At 38.9% G+C, this 17,948-nt stretch overlaps 8 non-coding genes and 10 pseudogenes across 8 annotated transcripts; all 18 read right to left on the bottom strand.

Annotated features, from left to right (window-relative positions):
* Positions 1-256: 256 nt before the first annotated feature.
* On the bottom strand, positions 257-375 carry LOC113084035 (5S ribosomal RNA). The gene has a single exon (XR_003283544.1). It is a non-coding gene; the product is annotated as a 5S ribosomal RNA (ribosomal RNA).
* Positions 376-872: 497 nt separating this feature from the next.
* On the bottom strand, positions 873-991 carry LOC113084066 (uncharacterized; annotated as a pseudogene).
* Positions 992-1,772: 781 nt separating this feature from the next.
* On the bottom strand, positions 1,773-1,891 carry LOC113084053 (uncharacterized; annotated as a pseudogene).
* Positions 1,892-3,235: 1,344 nt separating this feature from the next.
* Positions 3,236-3,354, bottom strand: LOC113084034 (5S ribosomal RNA). The gene has a single exon (XR_003283543.1). It is a non-coding gene; the product is annotated as a 5S ribosomal RNA (ribosomal RNA).
* A 496-nt stretch (positions 3,355-3,850) lies between these two features.
* Positions 3,851-3,969, bottom strand: LOC113084064 (uncharacterized; annotated as a pseudogene).
* A 500-nt stretch (positions 3,970-4,469) lies between these two features.
* LOC113084033 (5S ribosomal RNA) lies at positions 4,470-4,588 on the bottom strand. The gene has a single exon (XR_003283542.1). It is a non-coding gene; the product is annotated as a 5S ribosomal RNA (ribosomal RNA).
* Positions 4,589-5,084: 496 nt separating this feature from the next.
* Positions 5,085-5,203, bottom strand: LOC113084063 (uncharacterized; annotated as a pseudogene).
* A 923-nt stretch (positions 5,204-6,126) lies between these two features.
* On the bottom strand, positions 6,127-6,245 carry LOC113084052 (uncharacterized; annotated as a pseudogene).
* Positions 6,246-7,167: 922 nt separating this feature from the next.
* On the bottom strand, positions 7,168-7,286 carry LOC113084075 (5S ribosomal RNA). The gene has a single exon (XR_003283557.1). It is a non-coding gene; the product is annotated as a 5S ribosomal RNA (ribosomal RNA).
* A 781-nt stretch (positions 7,287-8,067) lies between these two features.
* On the bottom strand, positions 8,068-8,186 carry LOC113084051 (uncharacterized; annotated as a pseudogene).
* Positions 8,187-9,249: 1,063 nt separating this feature from the next.
* LOC113084067 (5S ribosomal RNA) lies at positions 9,250-9,368 on the bottom strand. The gene has a single exon (XR_003283556.1). It is a non-coding gene; the product is annotated as a 5S ribosomal RNA (ribosomal RNA).
* Positions 9,369-10,985: 1,617 nt separating this feature from the next.
* LOC113084055 (5S ribosomal RNA) lies at positions 10,986-11,104 on the bottom strand. The gene has a single exon (XR_003283555.1). It is a non-coding gene; the product is annotated as a 5S ribosomal RNA (ribosomal RNA).
* A 1,202-nt stretch (positions 11,105-12,306) lies between these two features.
* LOC113084059 (uncharacterized) lies at positions 12,307-12,425 on the bottom strand (annotated as a pseudogene).
* A 782-nt stretch (positions 12,426-13,207) lies between these two features.
* LOC113084043 (5S ribosomal RNA) lies at positions 13,208-13,326 on the bottom strand. Its single transcript, XR_003283553.1, has one exon. It is a non-coding gene; the product is annotated as a 5S ribosomal RNA (ribosomal RNA).
* Positions 13,327-14,099: 773 nt separating this feature from the next.
* On the bottom strand, positions 14,100-14,217 carry LOC113084062 (uncharacterized; annotated as a pseudogene).
* Positions 14,218-15,270: 1,053 nt separating this feature from the next.
* LOC113084032 (5S ribosomal RNA) lies at positions 15,271-15,389 on the bottom strand. Its single transcript, XR_003283541.1, has one exon. It is a non-coding gene; the product is annotated as a 5S ribosomal RNA (ribosomal RNA).
* A 776-nt stretch (positions 15,390-16,165) lies between these two features.
* LOC113084044 (uncharacterized) lies at positions 16,166-16,284 on the bottom strand (annotated as a pseudogene).
* Positions 16,285-17,340: 1,056 nt separating this feature from the next.
* LOC113084061 (uncharacterized) lies at positions 17,341-17,458 on the bottom strand (annotated as a pseudogene).
* Positions 17,459-17,948: the final 490 nt, after the last annotated feature.

Genomic DNA, 17,948 nt, shown 5'->3' with positions numbered 1-17,948 from the left:
GCGGTCTCTCATCCAAGTACTAACCAGACCTAAACCTGCTAAGATTCAGAGATCGGGCATTGACTCTTTTTTTTTTTTTTTTTGCAAGATTATTATATAATTCGTGAAAAATATCCAAAAATTTAAAGCACCTGATATTCCCAGGCAGTCTCCCATCCATGTACTAACCTGGCGCAAACCTGCTTATATTCAGAGATCGGGCATTGACTCTATTTTTTGGCAAAATTATTATATACTAAGTGAAAAATTTCAAAAAAGCTTACAGTACCTGGTATTCCCAGGCGGTCTCCCATCCAGGCACTAACCAGGCCCAAACCTGCTTAGCTTCCGAGATCAGACAAGATCGGGCATAGCCAGGCTGGTATGGCCATAAGCGAAGACTGCTGCAAAGAGAAGGCTATTTAAAGATCAGCCAATCTACTCGCCAGTACATTATAAAAGTAGGAAAGAAACCCCAAAAGCTTAAAGCACCTGGTATTCCTAGGCGGTCTCTCATCCAATTACTAACCTGGCCCAAACCTGCTTATATTCAGAGATCGGGCATTGACTCTATTTTTTGCCAAATTTATTATATACTAAGTGAAAAAATTCCAAAAGCTTAAAGCACCTGGTATTCCTTGGCGGTCTCTCATCCAAGTACTAACCAGACCTAAACCTGCTAAGATTCAGAGATCGGGCATTGACTCTTTTTTTTTTTTTTGCAAGATTATTATATAATTCGTGAAAAATATCCAAACATTTAAAGCACCTGGTATTCCCAGGCAGTCTCCCATCCATGTACTAACCTGGCGCAAACCTGCTTATATTCAGAGATCGGGCATTGACTCTATTTTTTGGCAAAATTATTATATACTAAGTGAAAAATTTCAAAAAACTTAGAGTACCTGGTATTCCCAGGCGGTCTCCCATCCAGGCACTAACCAGGCCCAAACCTGCTTAGCTTACGAGATCAGACAAGATCGGGCATAGCCAGGCTGGTATGGCCATAAGCGAAGACTGCTGCAAAGAGAAGGCTATTTAAAGATCAGCCAATCTACTCGCCAGTACATTATAAAAGTAGGAAAGAAACCCCAAAAGCTTAAAGCACCTGGTATTCCTAGGCAGTCTCTCATCCAAGTACTAACCTGGCCCAAACCTGCTTATATTCAGAGATCGGGCATTGACTCTATTTTTTGCCAAATTTATTATATACTAAGTGAAAAAATTCCAAAAGCTTAAAGCACCTGGTATTCCTTGGCGGTCTCTCATCCAAGTACTAACCAGACCTAAACCTGCTAAGATTCAGAGATCGGGCATTGACTCTTTTTTTTTTTTTTTTTTGCAAGATTATTATATAATTCGTGAAAAATATCCAAAAATTTAAAGCACCTGGTATTCCCAGGCAGTCTCCCATCCATGTACTAACCTGGCCCAAACCTGCTTATATTCAGAGATCGGGCATTGACTCTATTTTTTGCCAAATTTATTATATACTAAGTGAAAAAATTCCAAAAGCTTAAAGCACCTGGTATTCCTTGGCGGTCTCTCATCCAAGTACTAACCAGACCTAAACCTGCTAAGATTCAGAGATCGGGCATTGACTCTTTTTTTTTTTTTTTTGCAAGATTATTATATAATTCGTGAAAAATATCCAAACATTTAAAGCACCTGGTATTCCCAGGCAGTCTCCCATCCATGTACTAACCTGGCGCAAACCTGCTTATATTCAGAGATCGGGCATTGACTCTATTTTTTGGCAAAATTATTATATACTAAGTGAAAAATTTCAAAAAAGCTTACAGTACCTGGCATTCCCAGGCGGTCTCCCATCCAGGCACTAACCAGGCCCAAACCTGCTTAGCTTACGAGATCAGACAAGATCGGGCATAGCCAGGCTGGTATGGCCATAAGCGAAGACTGCTGCAAAGAGAAGGCTATTTAAAGATCAGCCAATCTACTCGCCAGTACATTATAAAAGTAGGAAAGAAACCCCAAAAGCTTAAAGCACCTGGTATTCCTAGGCGGTCTCTCATCCAAGTACTAACCAGACCTAAACCTGCTAAGATTCAGAGATCGGGCATTGACTCTATTTTTTTTTTTTTTTGCAAGATTATTATATAATTTGTGAAAAATATCCAAAAATTTAAAGCACCTGGTATTCCCAGGCAGTCTCCCATCCATGTACTAACCTGGCCCAAACCTGCTTATATTCAGAGATCGGGCATTGACTCTATTTTTTGCCAAATTTATTATATACTAAGTGAAAAAATTCCAAAAGCTTAAAGCACCTGGTATTCCTTGGCGGTCTCTCATCCAAGTACTAACCAGCCCAAACCTGCTAAGATTCAGAGATCGGGCATTGACTCTTTTTTTTTTTTTTTGCCAGATTATTATATAATTCGTGAAAAATATCCAAAAATTTAAAGCACCTGGTATTCCCAGGCAGTCTCCCATCCAGTACTAACCTGGCCCAAACCTGCTTATATTCAGAGATCGGGCATTGACTCTTTTTTTTTTTTTTTTTTGCAAGATTATTATATAATTCGTGAAAAATATCCAAAAATTTAAAGCACCTGGTATTCCCAGGCAGTCTCCCATCCATGTACTAACCTGGCCCAAACCTGCTTATATTCAGAGATCGGGCATTGACTCTATTTTTTGCCAAATTTATTATATACTAAGTGAAAAAATTCCAAAAGCTTAAAGCACCTGGTATTCCTTGGCGGTCTCTCATCCAAGTACTAACCAGACCTAAACCTGCTAAGATTCAGAGATCGGGCATTGACTCTTTTTTTTTTTTTTGCAAGATTATTATATAATTCGTGAAAAATATCCAAAAATTTAAAGCACCTGGTATTCCCAGGCAGTCTCCCATCCATGTACTAACCTGGCCCAAACCTGCTTATATTCAGAGATCGGGCATTGACTCTATTTTTTGCCAAATTTATTATATACTAAGTGAAAAAATTCCAAAAGCTTAAAGCACCTGGTATTCCTTGGCGGTCTCTCATCCAAGTACTAACCAGACCTAAACCTGCTAAGATTCAGAGATCGGGCATTGACTCTTTTTTTTTTTTTTTTTGCAAGATTATTATATAATTCGTGAAAAATATCCAAAAATTTAAAGCACCTGGATATTCCCAGGCAGTCTCCCATCCATGTACTAACCTGGCGCAAACCTGCTTATATTCAGAGATCGGGCATTGACTCTATTTTTTGGCAAAATTATTATATACTAAGTGAAAAATTTCAAAAAAGCTTACAGTACCTGGTATTCCCAGGCGGTCTCCCATCCAGGCACTAACCAGGCCCAAACCTGCTTAGCTTCCGAGATCAGACAAGATCGGGCATAGCCAGGCTGGTATGGCCATAAGCGAAGACTGCTGCAAAGAGAAGGCTATTTAAAGATCAGCCAATCTACTCGCCAGTACATTATAAAAGTAGGAAAGAAACCCCAAAAGCTTAAAGCACCTGGTATTCCTAGGCGGTCTCTCATCCAAGTACTAACCTGGCCCAAACCTGCTTATATTCAGAGATCGGGCATTGACTCTATTTTTTGCCAAATTTATTATATACTAAGTGAAAAAATTCCAAAAGCTTAAAGCACCTGGTATTCCTTGGCGGTCTCTCATCCAAGTACTAACCAGACCTAAACCTGCTAAGATTCAGAGATCGGGCATTGACTTTTTTTTTTTTTTTGCAAGATTATTATATAATTCGTGAAAAATATCCAAAAATTTAAAGCACCTGGTATTCCCAGGCAGTCTCCCATCCATGTACTAACCTGGCGCAAACCTGCTTATATTCAGAGATCGGGCATTGACTCTATTTTTTGGCAAAATTATTATATACTAAGTGAAAAATTTCAAAAAACTTAGAGTACCTGGTATTCCCAGGCGGTCTCCCATCCAGGCACTAACCAGGCCCAAACCTGCTTAGCTTACGAGATCAGACAAGATCGGGCATAGCCAGGCTGGTATGGCCATAAGCGAAGACTGCTGCAAAGAGAAGGCTATTTAAAGATCAGCCAATCTACTCGCCAGTACATTATAAAAGTAGGAAAGAAACCCCAAAAGCTTAAAGCACCTGGTATTCCCAGGCAGTCTCTCATCCAAGTACTAACCTGGCCCAAACCTGCTTATATTCAGAGATCGGGCATTGACTCTATTTTTTGCCAAATTTATTATATACTAAGTGAAAAAATTCCAAAAGCTTAAAGCACCTGGTATTCCTTGGCGGTCTCTCATCCAAGTACTAACCAGACCTAAACCTGCTAAGATTCAGAGATCGGGCATTGACTCTTTTTTTTTTTTTTTTGCAAGATTATTATATAATTCGTGAAAAATATCCAAAAATTTAAAGCACCTGGTATTCCCAGGCAGTCTCCCATCCATGTACTAACCTGGCGCAAACCTGCTTATATTCAGAGATCGGGCATTGACTCTATTTTTTGGCAAAATTATTATATACTAAGTGAAAAATTTCAAAAAAGCTTACAGTACCTGGTATTCCCAGGCGGTCTCCCATCCAGGCACTAACCAGGCCCAAACCTGCTTAGCTTCCGAGATCAGACAAGATCGGGCATAGCCAGGCTGGTATGGCCATAAGCGAAGACTGCTGCAAAGAGAAGGCTATTTAAAGATCAGCCAATCTACTCGCCAGTACATTATAAAAGTAGGAAAGAAACCCCAAAAGCTTAAAGCACCTGGTATTCCTAGGCGGTCTCTCATCCAATTACTAACCTGGCCCAAACCTGCTTATATTCAGAGATCGGGCATTGACTCTATTTTTTGCCAAATTTATTATATACTAAGTGAAAAAATTCCAAAAGCTTAAAGCACCTGGTATTCCTTGGCGGTCTCTCATCCAAGTACTAACCAGACCTAAACCTGCTAAGATTCAGAGATCGGGCATTGACTCTTTTTTTTTTTTTGCAAGATTATTATATAATTCGTGAAAAATATCCAAACATTTAAAGCACCTGGTATTCCCAGGCAGTCTCCCATCCATGTACTAACCTGGCGCAAACCTGCTTATATTCAGAGATCGGGCATTGACTCTATTTTTTGGCAAAATTATTATATACTAAGTGAAAAATTTCAAAAAACTTAGAGTACCTGGTATTCCCAGGCGGTCTCCCATCCAGGCACTAACCAGGCCCAAACCTGCTTAGCTTACGAGATCAGACAAGATCGGGCATAGCCAGGCTGGTATGGCCATAAGCGAAGACTGCTGCAAAGAGAAGGCTATTTAAAGATCAGCCAATCTACTCGCCAGTACATTATAAAAGTAGGAAAGAAACCCCAAAAGCTTAAAGCACCTGGTATTCCTAGGCGGTCTCTCATCCAAGTACTAACCAGACCTAAACCTGCTAAGATTCAGAGATCGGGCATTGACTCTATTTTTTTTTTTTTTGCAAGATTATTATATAATTTGTGAAAAATATCCAAAAATTTAAAGCACCTGGTATTCCCAGGCAGTCTCCCATCCATGTACTAACCTGGCCCAAACCTGCTTATATTCAGAGATCGGGCATTGACTCTATTTTTTGCCAAATTTATTATATACTAAGTGAAAAAATTCCAAAAGCTTAAAGCACCTGGTATTCCTTGGCGGTCTCTCATCCAAGTACTAACCAGACCTAAACCTGCTAAGATTCAGAGATCGGGCATTGACTCTTTTTTTTTTTTTTTTTTGCCAGATTATTATATAATTCGTGAAAAATATCCAAAAATTTAAAGCACCTGGTATTCCCAGGCAGTCTCCCATCCATGTACTAACCTGGCCCAAACCTGCTTATATTCAGAGATCGGGCATTGACTCTATTTTTTGCCAAATTTATTATATACTAAGTGAAAAAATTCCAAAAGCTTAAAGCACCTGGTATTCCTTGGCGGTCTCTCATCCAAGTACTAACCAGACCTAAACCTGCTAAGATTCAGAGATCGGGCATTGACTCTTTTTTTTTTTTTTTTGCAAGATTATTATATAATTCGTGAAAAATATCCAAAATTTAAAGCACCTGGTATTCCCAGGCAGTCTCCCATCCATGTACTAACCTGGCGCAAACCTGCTTATATTCAGAGATCGGGCATTGACTCTATTTTTTGGCAAAATTATTATATACTAAGTGAAAAATTTCAAAAAAGCTTACAGTACCTGGCATTCCCAGGCGGTCTCCCATCCAGGCACTAACCAGGCCCAAACCTGCTTAGCTTACGAGATCAGACAAGATCGGGCATAGCCAGGCTGGTATGGCCATAAGCGAAGACTGCTGCAAAGAGAAGGCTATTTAAAGATCAGCCAATCTACTCGCCAGTACATTATAAAAGTAGGAAAGAAACCCCAAAAGCTTAAAGCACCTGGTATTCCTAGGCGGTCTCTCATCCAAGTACTAACCAGACCTAAACCTGCTAAGATTCAGAGATCGGGCATTGACTCTATTTTTTTTTTTTTTTGCAAGATTATTATATAATTTGTGAAAAATATCCAAAAATTTAAAGCACCTGGTATTCCCAGGCAGTCTCCCATCCATGTACTAACCTGGCCCAAACCTGCTTATATTCAGAGATCGGGCATTGACTCTATTTTTTGCCAAATTTATTATATACTAAGTGAAAAAATTCCAAAAGCTTAAAGCACCTGGTATTCCTTGGCGGTCTCTCATCCAAGTACTAACCAGACCTAAACCTGCTAAGATTCAGAGATCGGGCATTGACTCTTTTTTTTTTTTTTTTTGCCAGATTATTATATAATTCGTGAAAAATATCCAAAAATTTAAAGCACCTGGTATTCCCAGGCAGTCTCCCATCCATGTACTAACCTGGCCCAAACCTGCTTATATTCAGAGATCGGGCATTGACTCTATTTTTTGCCAAATTTATTATATACTAAGTGAAAAAATTCCAAAAGCTTAAAGCACCTGGTATTCCTTGGCGGTCTCTCATCCAAGTACTAACCAGACCTAAACCTGCTAAGATTCAGAGATCGGGCATTGACTCTTTTTTTTTTTTTTGCAAGATTATTATATAATTCGTGAAAAATATCCAAAAATTTAAAGCACCTGATATTCCCAGGCAGTCTCCCATCCATGTACTAACCTGGCGCAAACCTGCTTATATTCAGAGATCGGGCATTGACTCTATTTTTTGGCAAAATTATTATATACTAAGTGAAAAATTTCAAAAAAGCTTACAGTACCTGGTATTCCCAGGCGGTCTCCCATCCAGGCACTAACCAGGCCCAAACCTGCTTAGCTTCCGAGATCAGACAAGATCGGGCATAGCCAGGCTGGTATGGCCATAAGCGAAGACTGCTGCAAAGAGAAGGCTATTTAAAGATCAGCCAATCTACTCGCCAGTACATTATAAAAGTAGGAAAGAAACCCCAAAAGCTTAAAGCACCTGGTATTCCTAGGCGGTCTCTCATCCAAGTACTAACCTGGCCCAAACCTGCTTATATTCAGAGATCGGGCATTGACTCTATTTTTTGCCAAATTTATTATATACTAAGTGAAAAAATTCCAAAAGCTTAAAGCACCTGGTATTCCTTGGCGGTCTCTCATCCAAGTACTAACCAGACCTAAACCTGCTAAGATTCAGAGATCGGGCATTGACTCTTTTTTTTTTTTTTTTTTTTGCAAGATTATTATATAATTCGTGAAAAATATCCAAAAATTTAAAGCACCTGGTATTCCCAGGCAGTCTCCCATCCATGTACTAACCTGGCCCAAACCTGCTTATATTCAGAGATCGGGCATTGACTCTATTTTTTGCCAAATTTATTATATACTAAGTGAAAAATTCCAAAAGCTTAAAGCACCTGGTATTCCTTGGCGGTCTCTCATCCAAGTACTAACCAGACCTAAACCTGCTAAGATTCAGAGATCGGGCATTGACTCTTTTTTTTTTTTTTTGCAAGATTATTATATAATTCGTGAAAAATATCCAAAAATTTAAAGCACCTGGTATTCCCAGGCAGTCTCCCATCCATGTACTAACCTGGCGCAAACCTGCTTATATTCAGAGATCGGGCATTGACTCTATTTTTTGGCAAAATTATTATATACTAAGTGAAAAATTTCAAAAAAGCTTACAGTACCTGGCATTCCCAGGCGGTCTCCCATCCAGGCACTAACCAGGCCCAAACCTGCTTAGCTTACGAGATCAGACAAGATCGGGCATAGCCAGGCTGGTATGGCCATAAGCGAAGACTGCTGCAAAGAGAAGGCTATTTAAAGATCAGCCAATCTACTCGCCAGTACATTATAAAAGTAGGAAAGAAACCCCAAAAGCTTAAAGCACCTGGTATTCCTAGGCGGTCTCTCATCCAAGTACTAACCTGGCCCAAACCTGCTTATATTCAGAGATCGGGCATTGACTCTATTTTTTGCCAAATTTATTATATACTAAGTGAAAAAATTCCAAAAGCTTAAAGCACCTGGTATTCCTTGGCGGTCTCTCATCCAAGTACTAACCAGACCTAAACCTGCTAAGATTCAGAGATCGGGCATTGACTCTTTTTTTTTTTTTTTTTTTGCAAGATTATTATATAATTCGTGAAAAATATCCAAAAATTTAAAGCACCTGGTATTCCCAGGCAGTCTCCCATCCATGTACTAACCTGGCCCAAACCTGCTTATATTCAGAGATCGGGCATTGACTCTATTTTTTGCCAAATTTATTATATACTAAGTGAAAAAATTCCAAAAGCTTAAAGCACCTGGTATTCCTTGGCGGTCTCTCATCCAAGTACTAACCAGACCTAAACCTGCTAAGATTCAGAGATCGGGCATTGACTCTTTTTTTTTTTTTTTGCAAGATTATTATATAATTCGTGAAAAATATCCAAAAATTTAAAGCACCTGGTATTCCCAGGCAGTCTCCCATCCATGTACTAACCTGGCCCAAACCTGCTTATATTCAGAGATCGGGCATTGACTCTATTTTTTGCCAAATTTATTATATACTAAGTGAAAAAATTCCAAAAGCTTAAAGCACCTGGTATTCCTTGGCGGTCTCTCATCCAAGTACTAACCAGACCTAAACCTGCTAAGATTCAGAGATCGGGCATTGACTCTTTTTTTTTTTTTTTTTTTGCAAGATTATTATATAATTCGTGAAAAATATCCAAAAATTTAAAGCACCTGATATTCCCAGGCAGTCTCCCATCCATGTACTAACCTGGCGCAAACCTGCTTATATTCAGAGATCGGGCATTGACTCTATTTTTTGGCAAAATTATTATATACTAAGTGAAAAATTTCAAAAAAGCTTACAGTACCTGGTATTCCCAGGCGGTCTCCCATCCAGGCACTAACCAGGCCCAAACCTGCTTAGCTTCCGAGATCAGACAAGATCGGGCATAGCCAGGCTGGTATGGCCATAAGCGAAGACTGCTGCAAAGAGAAGGCTATTTAAAGATCAGCCAATCTACTCGCCAGTACATTATAAAAGTAGGAAAGAAACCCCAAAAGCTTAAAGCACCTGGTATTCCTAGGCGGTCTCTCATCCAAGTACTAACCTGGCCCAAACCTGCTTATATTCAGAGATCGGGCATTGACTCTATTTTTTGCCAAATTTATTATATACTAAGTGAAAAAATTCCAAAAGCTTAAAGCACCTGGTATTCCTTGGCGGTCTCTCATCAAGTACTAACCAGACCTAAACCTGCTAAGATTCAGAGATCGGGCATTGACTCTTTTTTTTTTTTTTTTTGCAAGATTATTATATAATTCGTGAAAAATATCCAAAAATTTAAAGCACCTGGTATTCCCAGGCAGTCTCCCATCCATGTACTAACCTGGCCCAAACCTGCTTATATTCAGAGATCGGGCATTGACTCTATTTTTTGCCAAATTTATTATATACTAAGTGAAAAAATTCCAAAAGCTTAAAGCACCTGGTATTCCTTGGCGGTCTCTCATCCAAGTACTAACCAGACCTAAACCTGCTAAGATTCAGAGATCGGGCATTGACTCTTTTTTTTTTTTTTTTTTGCAAGATTATTATATAATTCGTGAAAAATATCCAAAAATTTAAAGCACCTGGTATTCCCAGGCAGTCTCCCATCCATGTACTAACCTGGCCCAAACCTGCTTATATTCAGAGATCGGGCATTGACTCTATTTTTTGCCAAATTTATTATATACTAAGTGAAAAAATTCCAAAAGCTTAAAGCACCTGGTATTCCTTGGCGGTCTCTCATCCAAGTACTAACCAGACCTAAACCTGCTAAGATTCAGAGATCGGGCATTGACTCTTTTTTTTTTTTTTTTTTGCAAGATTATTATATAATTCGTGAAAAATATCCAAAAATTTAAAGCACCTGGTATTCCCAGGCAGTCTCCCATCCATGTACTAACCTGGCCCAAACCTGCTTATATTCAGAGATCGGGCATTGACTCTATTTTTTGCCAAATTTATTATATACTAAGTGAAAAAATTCCAAAAGCTTAAAGCACCTGGTATTCCTTGGCGGTCTCTCATCCAAGTACTAACCAGACCTAAACCTGCTAAGATTCAGAGATCGGGCATTGACTCTTTTTTTTTTTTTGCAAGATTATTATATAATTCGTGAAAAATATCCAAAAATTTAAAGCACCTGGTATTCCCAGGCAGTCTCCCATCCATGTACTAACCTGGCCCAAACCTGCTTATATTCAGAGATCGGGCATTGACTCTATTTTTTGCCAAATTTATTATATACTAAGTGAAAAAATTCCAAAAGCTTAAAGCACCTGGTATTCCTTGGCGGTCTCTCATCCAAGTACTAACCAGACCTAAACCTGCTAAGATTCAGAGATCGGGCATTGACTCTTTTTTTTTTTTTTTTTGCAAGATTATTATATAATTCGTGAAAAATATCCAAAAATTTAAAGCACCTGGTATTCCCAGGCAGTCTCCCATCCATGTACTAACCTGGCGCAAACCTGCTTATATTCAGAGATCGGGCATTGACTCTATTTTTTGGCAAATTATTATATACTAAGTGAAAAATTTCAAAAAAGCTTACAGTACCTGGTATTCCCAGGCGGTCTCCCATCCAGGCACTAACCAGGCCCAAACCTGCTTAGCTTCCGAGATCAGACAAGATCGGGCATAGCCAGGCTGGTATGGCCATAAGCGAAGACTGCTGCAAAGAGAAGGCTATTTAAAGATCAGCCAATCTACTCGCCAGTACATTATAAAAGTAGGAAAGAAACCCCAAAAGCTTAAAGCACCTGGTATTCCTAGGCGGTCTCTCATCCAAGTACTAACCTGGCCCAAACCTGCTAAGATTCAGAGATCGGGCATTGACTCTATTTTTTTTTTTTTTGCAAGATTATTATATAATTTGTGAAAAATATCCAAAAATTTAAAGCACCTGGTATTCCCAGGCAGTCTCCCATCCATGTACTAACCTGGCCAAACCTGCTTATATTCAGAGATCGGGCATTGACTCTATTTTTTGCCAAATTTATTATATACTAAGTGAAAAAATTCCAAAAGCTTAAAGCACCTGGTATTCCTTGGCGGTCTCTCATCCAAGTACTAACCAGACCTAAACCTGCTAAGATTCAGAGATCGGGCATTGACTCTTTTTTTTTTTTTTTTTGCAAGATTATTATATAATTCGTGAAAAATATCCAAAAATTTAAAGCACCTGGTATTCCCAGGCAGTCTCCCATCCATGTACTAACCTGGCCCAAACCTGCTTATATTCAGAGATCGGGCATTGACTCTATTTTTTGCCAAATTTATTATATACTAAGTGAAAAAATTCCAAAAGCTTAAAGCACCTGGTATTCCTTGGCGGTCTCTCATCCAAGTACTAACCAGACCTAAACCTGCTAAGATTCAGAGATCGGGCATTGACTCTTTTTTTTTTTTTTTTTTTGCAAGATTATTATATAATTCGTGAAAAATATCCAAAAATTTAAAGCACCTGGTATTCCCAGGCAGTCTCCCATCCATGTACTAACCTGGCCCAAACCTGCTTATATTCAGAGATCGGGCATTGACTCTATTTTTTGCCAAATTTATTATATACTAAGTGAAAAAATTCCAAAAGCTTAAAGCACCTGGTATTCCTTGGCGGTCTCTCATCCAAGTACTAACCAGACCTAAACCTGCTAAGATTCAGAGATCGGGCATTGACTCTTTTTTTTTTTTTTTGCAAGATTATTATATAATTCGTGAAAAATATCCAAAAATTTAAAGCACCTGTATTCCCAGGCAGTCTCCCATCCATGTACTAACCTGGCGCAAACCTGCTTATATTCAGAGATCGGGCATTGACTCTATTTTTTGGCAAAATTATTATATACTAAGTGAAAAATTTCAAAAAAGCTTAGAGTACCTGGTATTCCCAGGCGGTCTCCCATCCAGGCACTAACCAGGCCCAAACCTGCTTAGCTTACGAGATCAGACAAGATCGGGCATAGCCAGGCTGGTATGGCCATAAGCGAAGACTGCTGCAAAGAGAAGGCTATTAAAGATCAGCCAATCTACTCGCCAGTACATTATAAAAGTAGGAAAGAAACCCCAAAAGCTTAAAGCACCTGGTATTCCTAGGCGGTCTCTCATCCAAGTACTAACCTGGCCCAAACCTGCTTATATTCAGAGATCGGGCATTGACTCTATTTTTTGCCAAATTTATTATATACTAAGTGAAAAAATTCCAAAAGCTTAAAGCACCTGGTATTCCTTGGCGGTCTCTCATCAAGTACTAACCAGACCTTAACCTGCTAAGATTCAGAGATCGGGCATTGACTTCTTTTTTTTTTTTTTTTTGCAAGATTATTATATAATTCGTGAAAAATATCCAAAAATTTAAAGCACCTGGTATTCCCAGGCAGTCTCCCATCCATGTACTAACCTGGCCCAAACCTGCTTATATTCAGAGATCGGGCATTGACTCTATTTTTTGCCAAATTTATTATATACTAAGTGAAAAAATTCCAAAAGCTTAAAGCACCTGGTATTCCTTGGCGGTCTCTCATCCAAGTACTAACCAGACCTAAACCTGCTAAGATTCAGAGATCGGGCATTGACTCTTTTTTTTTTTTTTTTTTTTGCAAGATTATTATATAATTCGTGAAAAATATCCAAAATTTAAAGCACCTGATATTCCCAGGCAGTCTCCCATCCATGTACTAACCTGGCGCAAACCTGCTTATATTCAGAGATCGGGCATTGACTCTATTTTTTGGCAAAATTATTATATACTAAGTGAAAAATTTCAAAAAAGCTTACAGTACCTGGTATTCCCAGGCGGTCTCCCATCCAGGCACTAACCAGGCCCAAACCTGCTTAGCTTCCGAGATCAGACAAGATCGGGCATAGCCAGGCTGGTATGGCCATAAGCGAAGACTGCTGCAAAGAGAAGGCTATTTAAAGATCAGCCAATCTACTCGCCAGTACATTATAAAAGTAGGAAAGAAACCCAAAAGCTTAAAGCACCTGGTATTCCTAGGCGGTCTCTCATCCAAGTACTAACCTGGCCCAAACCTGCTTATATTCAGAGATCGGGCATTGACTCTATTTTTTGCCAAATTTATTATATACTAAGTGAAAAAATTCCAAAAGCTTAAAGCACCTGGTATTCCTTGGCGGTCTCTCATCCAAGTACTAACCAGACCTAAACCTGCTAAGATTCAGAGATCGGGCATTGACTCTTTTTTTTTTTTTTTGCAAGATTATTATATAATTCGTGAAAAATATCCAAAAATTTAAAGCACCTGGTATTCCCAGGCAGTCTCCCATCCATGTACTAACCTGGCCCAAACCTGCTTATATTCAGAGATCGGGCATTGACTCTATTTTTGGCAAAATTATTATATACTAAGTGAAAAAATTCCAAAAGCTTAAAGCACCTGGTATTCCTTGGCGGTCTCTCATCCAAGTACTAACCAGACCTAAACCTGCTAAGATTCAGAGATCGGGCATTGACTCTTTTTTTTTTTTTTGCAAGATTATTATATAATTCGTGAAAAATATCCAAAATTTAAAGCACCTGGTATTCCCAGGCAGTCTCCCATCCATGTACTAACCTGGCGCAAACCTGCTTATATTCAGAGATCGGGCATTGACTCTATTTTTTGGCAAAATTATTATATACTAAGTGAAAAATTTCAAAAAAGCTTACAGTACCTGGTATTCCCAGGCGGTCTCCCATCCAGGCACTAACCAGGCCCAAACCTGCTTAGCTTCGAGATCAGACAAGATCGGGCATAGCCAGGCTGGTATGGCCATAAGCGAAGACTGCTGCAAAGAGAAGGCTATTTAAAGATCAGCCAATCTACTCGCCAGTACATTATAAAAGTAGGAAAGAAACCCCAAAAGCTTAAAGCACCTGGTATTCCTAGGCGGTCTCTCATCCAAGTACTAACCTGGCCCAAACCTGCTTATATTCAGAGATCGGGCATTGACTCTATTTTTTGCCAAATTTATTATATACTAAGTGAAAAATTCCAAAAGCTTAAAGCACCTGGTATTCCTTGGCGGTCTATCATCCAAGTACTAACCAGACCTAAACCTGCTAAGATTCAGAGATCGGGCATTGACTCTTTTTTTTTTTTTTGCAAGATTATTATATAATTCGTGAAAAATATCCAAAAATTTAAAGCACCTGGTATTCCCAGGCAGTCTCCCATCCATGTACTAACCTGGCCCAAACCTGCTTATATTCAGAGATCGGGCATTGACTCTATTTTTTGCCAAATTTATTATATACTAAGTGAAAAATTCCAAAAGCTTAAAGCACCTGGTATTCCTTGGCGGTCTCTCATCCAAGTACTAACCAGACCTAAACCTGCTAAGATTCAGAGATCGGGCATTGACTCTTTTTTTTTTTTTTGCAAGATTATTATATAATTCGTGAAAAATATCCAAAAATTTAAAGCACCTGGTATTCCCAGGCAGTCTCCCATCCATGTACTAACCTGGCCCAAACCTGCTTATATTCAGAGATCGGGCATTGACTCTATTTTTTGCCAAATTTATTATATACTAAGTGAAAAAATTCCAAAAGCTTAAAGCACCTGGTATTCCTTGGCGGTCTCTCATCCAAGTACTAACCAGACCTAAACCTGCTAAGATTCAGAGATCGGGCATTGACTCTTTTTTTTTTTTTTTTTTGCAAGATTATTATATAATTCGTGAAAAATATCCAAAAATTTAAAGCACCTGATATTCCCAGGCAGTCTCCCATCCATGTACTAACCTGGCGCAAACCTGCTTATATTCAGAGATCGGGCATTGACTCTATTTTTTGGCAAAATTATTATATACTAAGTGAAAAATTTCAAAAAGCTTACAGTACCTGGTATTCCCAGGCGGTCTCCCATCCAGGCACTAACCAGGCCCAAACCTGCTTAGCTTCCGAGATCAGACAAGATCGGGCATAGCCAGGCTGGTATGGCCATAAGCGAAGACTGCTGCAAAGAGAAGGCTATTTAAAGATCAGCCAATCTACTCGCCAGTACATTATAAAAGTAGGAAAGAAACCCCAAAAGCTTAAAGCACCTGGTATTCCTAGGCGTCTCTCATCCAAGTACTAACCTGGCCCAAACCTGCTTATATTCAGAGATCGGGCATTGACTCTATTTTTTGCCAAATTTATTATATACTAAGTGAAAAAATTCCAAAAGCTTAAAGCACCTGGTATTCCTTGGCGGTCTCTCATCCAAGTACTAACCAGACCTAAACCTGCTAAGATTCAGAGATCGGGCATTGACTCTTTTTTTTTTTTTTTTGCAAGATTATTATATAATTCGTGAAAAATATCCAAAAATTTAAAGCACCTGGTATTCCCAGGCAGTCTCCCATCCATGTACTAACCTGGCCCAAACCTGCTTATATTCAGAGATCGGGCATTGACTCTATTTTTTGCCAAATTTATTATATACTAAGTGAAAAAATTCCAAAAGCTTAAAGCACCTGGTATTCCTTGGCGGTCTCTCATCCAAGTACTAACCAGACCTAAACCTGCTAAGATTCAGAGATCGGGCATTGACTCTTTTTTTTTTTTTTGCAAGATTATTATATAATTCGTGAAAAATATCCAAAAATTTAAAGCACCTGATATTCCCAGGCAGTCTCCCATCCATGTACTAACCTGGCGCAAACCTGCTTATATTCAGAGATCGGGCATTGACTCTATTTTTTGGCAAAATTATTATATACTAAGTGAAAAATTTCAAAAAAGCTTACAGTACCTGGTATTCCCAGGCGGTCTCCCATCCAGGCACTAACCAGGCCCAAACCTGCTTAGCTTACGAGATCAGACAAGATCGGGCATAGCCAGGCTGGTATGGCCATAAGCGAAGACTGCTGCAAAGAGAAGGCTATTTAAAGATCAGCCAATCTACTCGCCAGTACATTATAAAAGTAGGAAAGAAACCCCAAAAGCTTAAAGCACCTGGTATTCCTAGGCGGTCTCTCATCCAAGTACTAACCTGGCCCAAACCTGCTTATATTCAGAGATCGGGCATTGACTCTATTTTTTGCCAAATTTATTATATACTAAGTGAAAAATTCCAAAAGCTTAAAGCACCTGGTATTCCTTGGCGGTCTCTCATCCAAGTACTAACCAGACCTAAACCTGCTAAGATTCAGAGATCGGGCATTGACTCTTTTTTTTTTTTTTGCAAGATTATTATATAATTCGTGAAAAATATCCAAAAATTTAAAGCACCTGGTATTCCCAGGCAGTCTCCCATCCATGTACTAACCTGGCCCAAACCTGCTTATATTCAGAGATCGGGCATTGACTCTATTTTTTGCCAAATTTATTATATACTAAGTGAAAAAATTCCAAAAGCTTAAAGCACCTGGTATTCCTTGGCGGTCTCTCATCCAAGTACTAACCAGACCAAACCTGCTAAGATTCAGAGATCAGAGATCGGGCATGAGCTTTTTTTTTTTTTTTGCAAGATTATTATATAATTCGTGAAAAATATCCAAAAATTTAAAGCACCTGGTATTCCCAGGCAGTCTCCATCCATGTACTAACCTGGCCAAACCTGCTTATATTCAGAGATCGGGCATTGACTCTATTTTTTGCCAAATTTATTATATACTAAGTGAAAAATTCCAAAAGCTTAAAGCACCTGGTATTCCTTGGCGGTCTCTCATCCAAGTACTAACCAGACCTAAACCTGCTAAGATTCAGAGATCGGGCATTGACTCTTTTTTTTTTTTTTTGCAAGATTTATTATATAATTCGTGAAAAATATCCAAAAATTTAAAGCACCTGATATTCCCAGGCAGTCTCCCATCCATGTACTAACCTGGCGCAAACCTGCTTATATTCAGAGATCGGGCATTGACTCTATTTTTTTGGCAAAATTATTATATACTAAGTGAAAAATTTCAAAAAAGCTTACAGTACCTGGTATTCCCAGGCGGTCTCCCATCCAGGCACTAACCAGGCCCAAACCTGCTTAGCTTCCGAGATCAGACAAGATCGGGCATAGCCAGGCTGGTATGGCATAAGCGAAGACTGCTGCAAAGAGAAGGCTATTTAAAGATCAGCCAATCTACTCGCCAGTACATTATAAAAGTAGGAAAGAAACCCAAAAGCTTAAGCACCTGGTATTCCTAGGCGGTCTCTCATCCAAGTACTAACCTGGCCAAACCTGCTTATATTCAGAGATCGGGCATTGACTCTATTTTTTGCCAAATTTATTATATACTAAGTGAAAAAATTCCAAAAGCTTAAAGCACCTGGTATTCCTTGGCGGTCTATCATTCCAAGTACTAACCAGATTAAACCTGCTAAGATTCAGAGATCGGGCATTGACTTCTTTTTTTTTTTTTTTTGCAAATTATTATATAATTCGTGAAAAATATCCAAAAAATTTAAAGCACCTGGTATTCCCAGGCAAGTCTCCCATCCATGTACTAACCTGTGCCAAACCTGCTTATATTCAGATGATCGGGCATGTGACTCTATTTTTTGCCAAATTATTATATAACTAAGTGAAA

Source organism: Carassius auratus, unplaced genomic scaffold, assembly GCF_003368295.1.
Source record: "Carassius auratus strain Wakin unplaced genomic scaffold, ASM336829v1 scaf_tig00039690, whole genome shotgun sequence".
NCBI lineage: Eukaryota > Metazoa > Chordata > Actinopteri > Cypriniformes > Cyprinidae > Carassius > Carassius auratus.
Note: the sequence above shows the minus strand (reverse complement) of the source record. Positions and strands in the feature narration are given on the sequence as shown.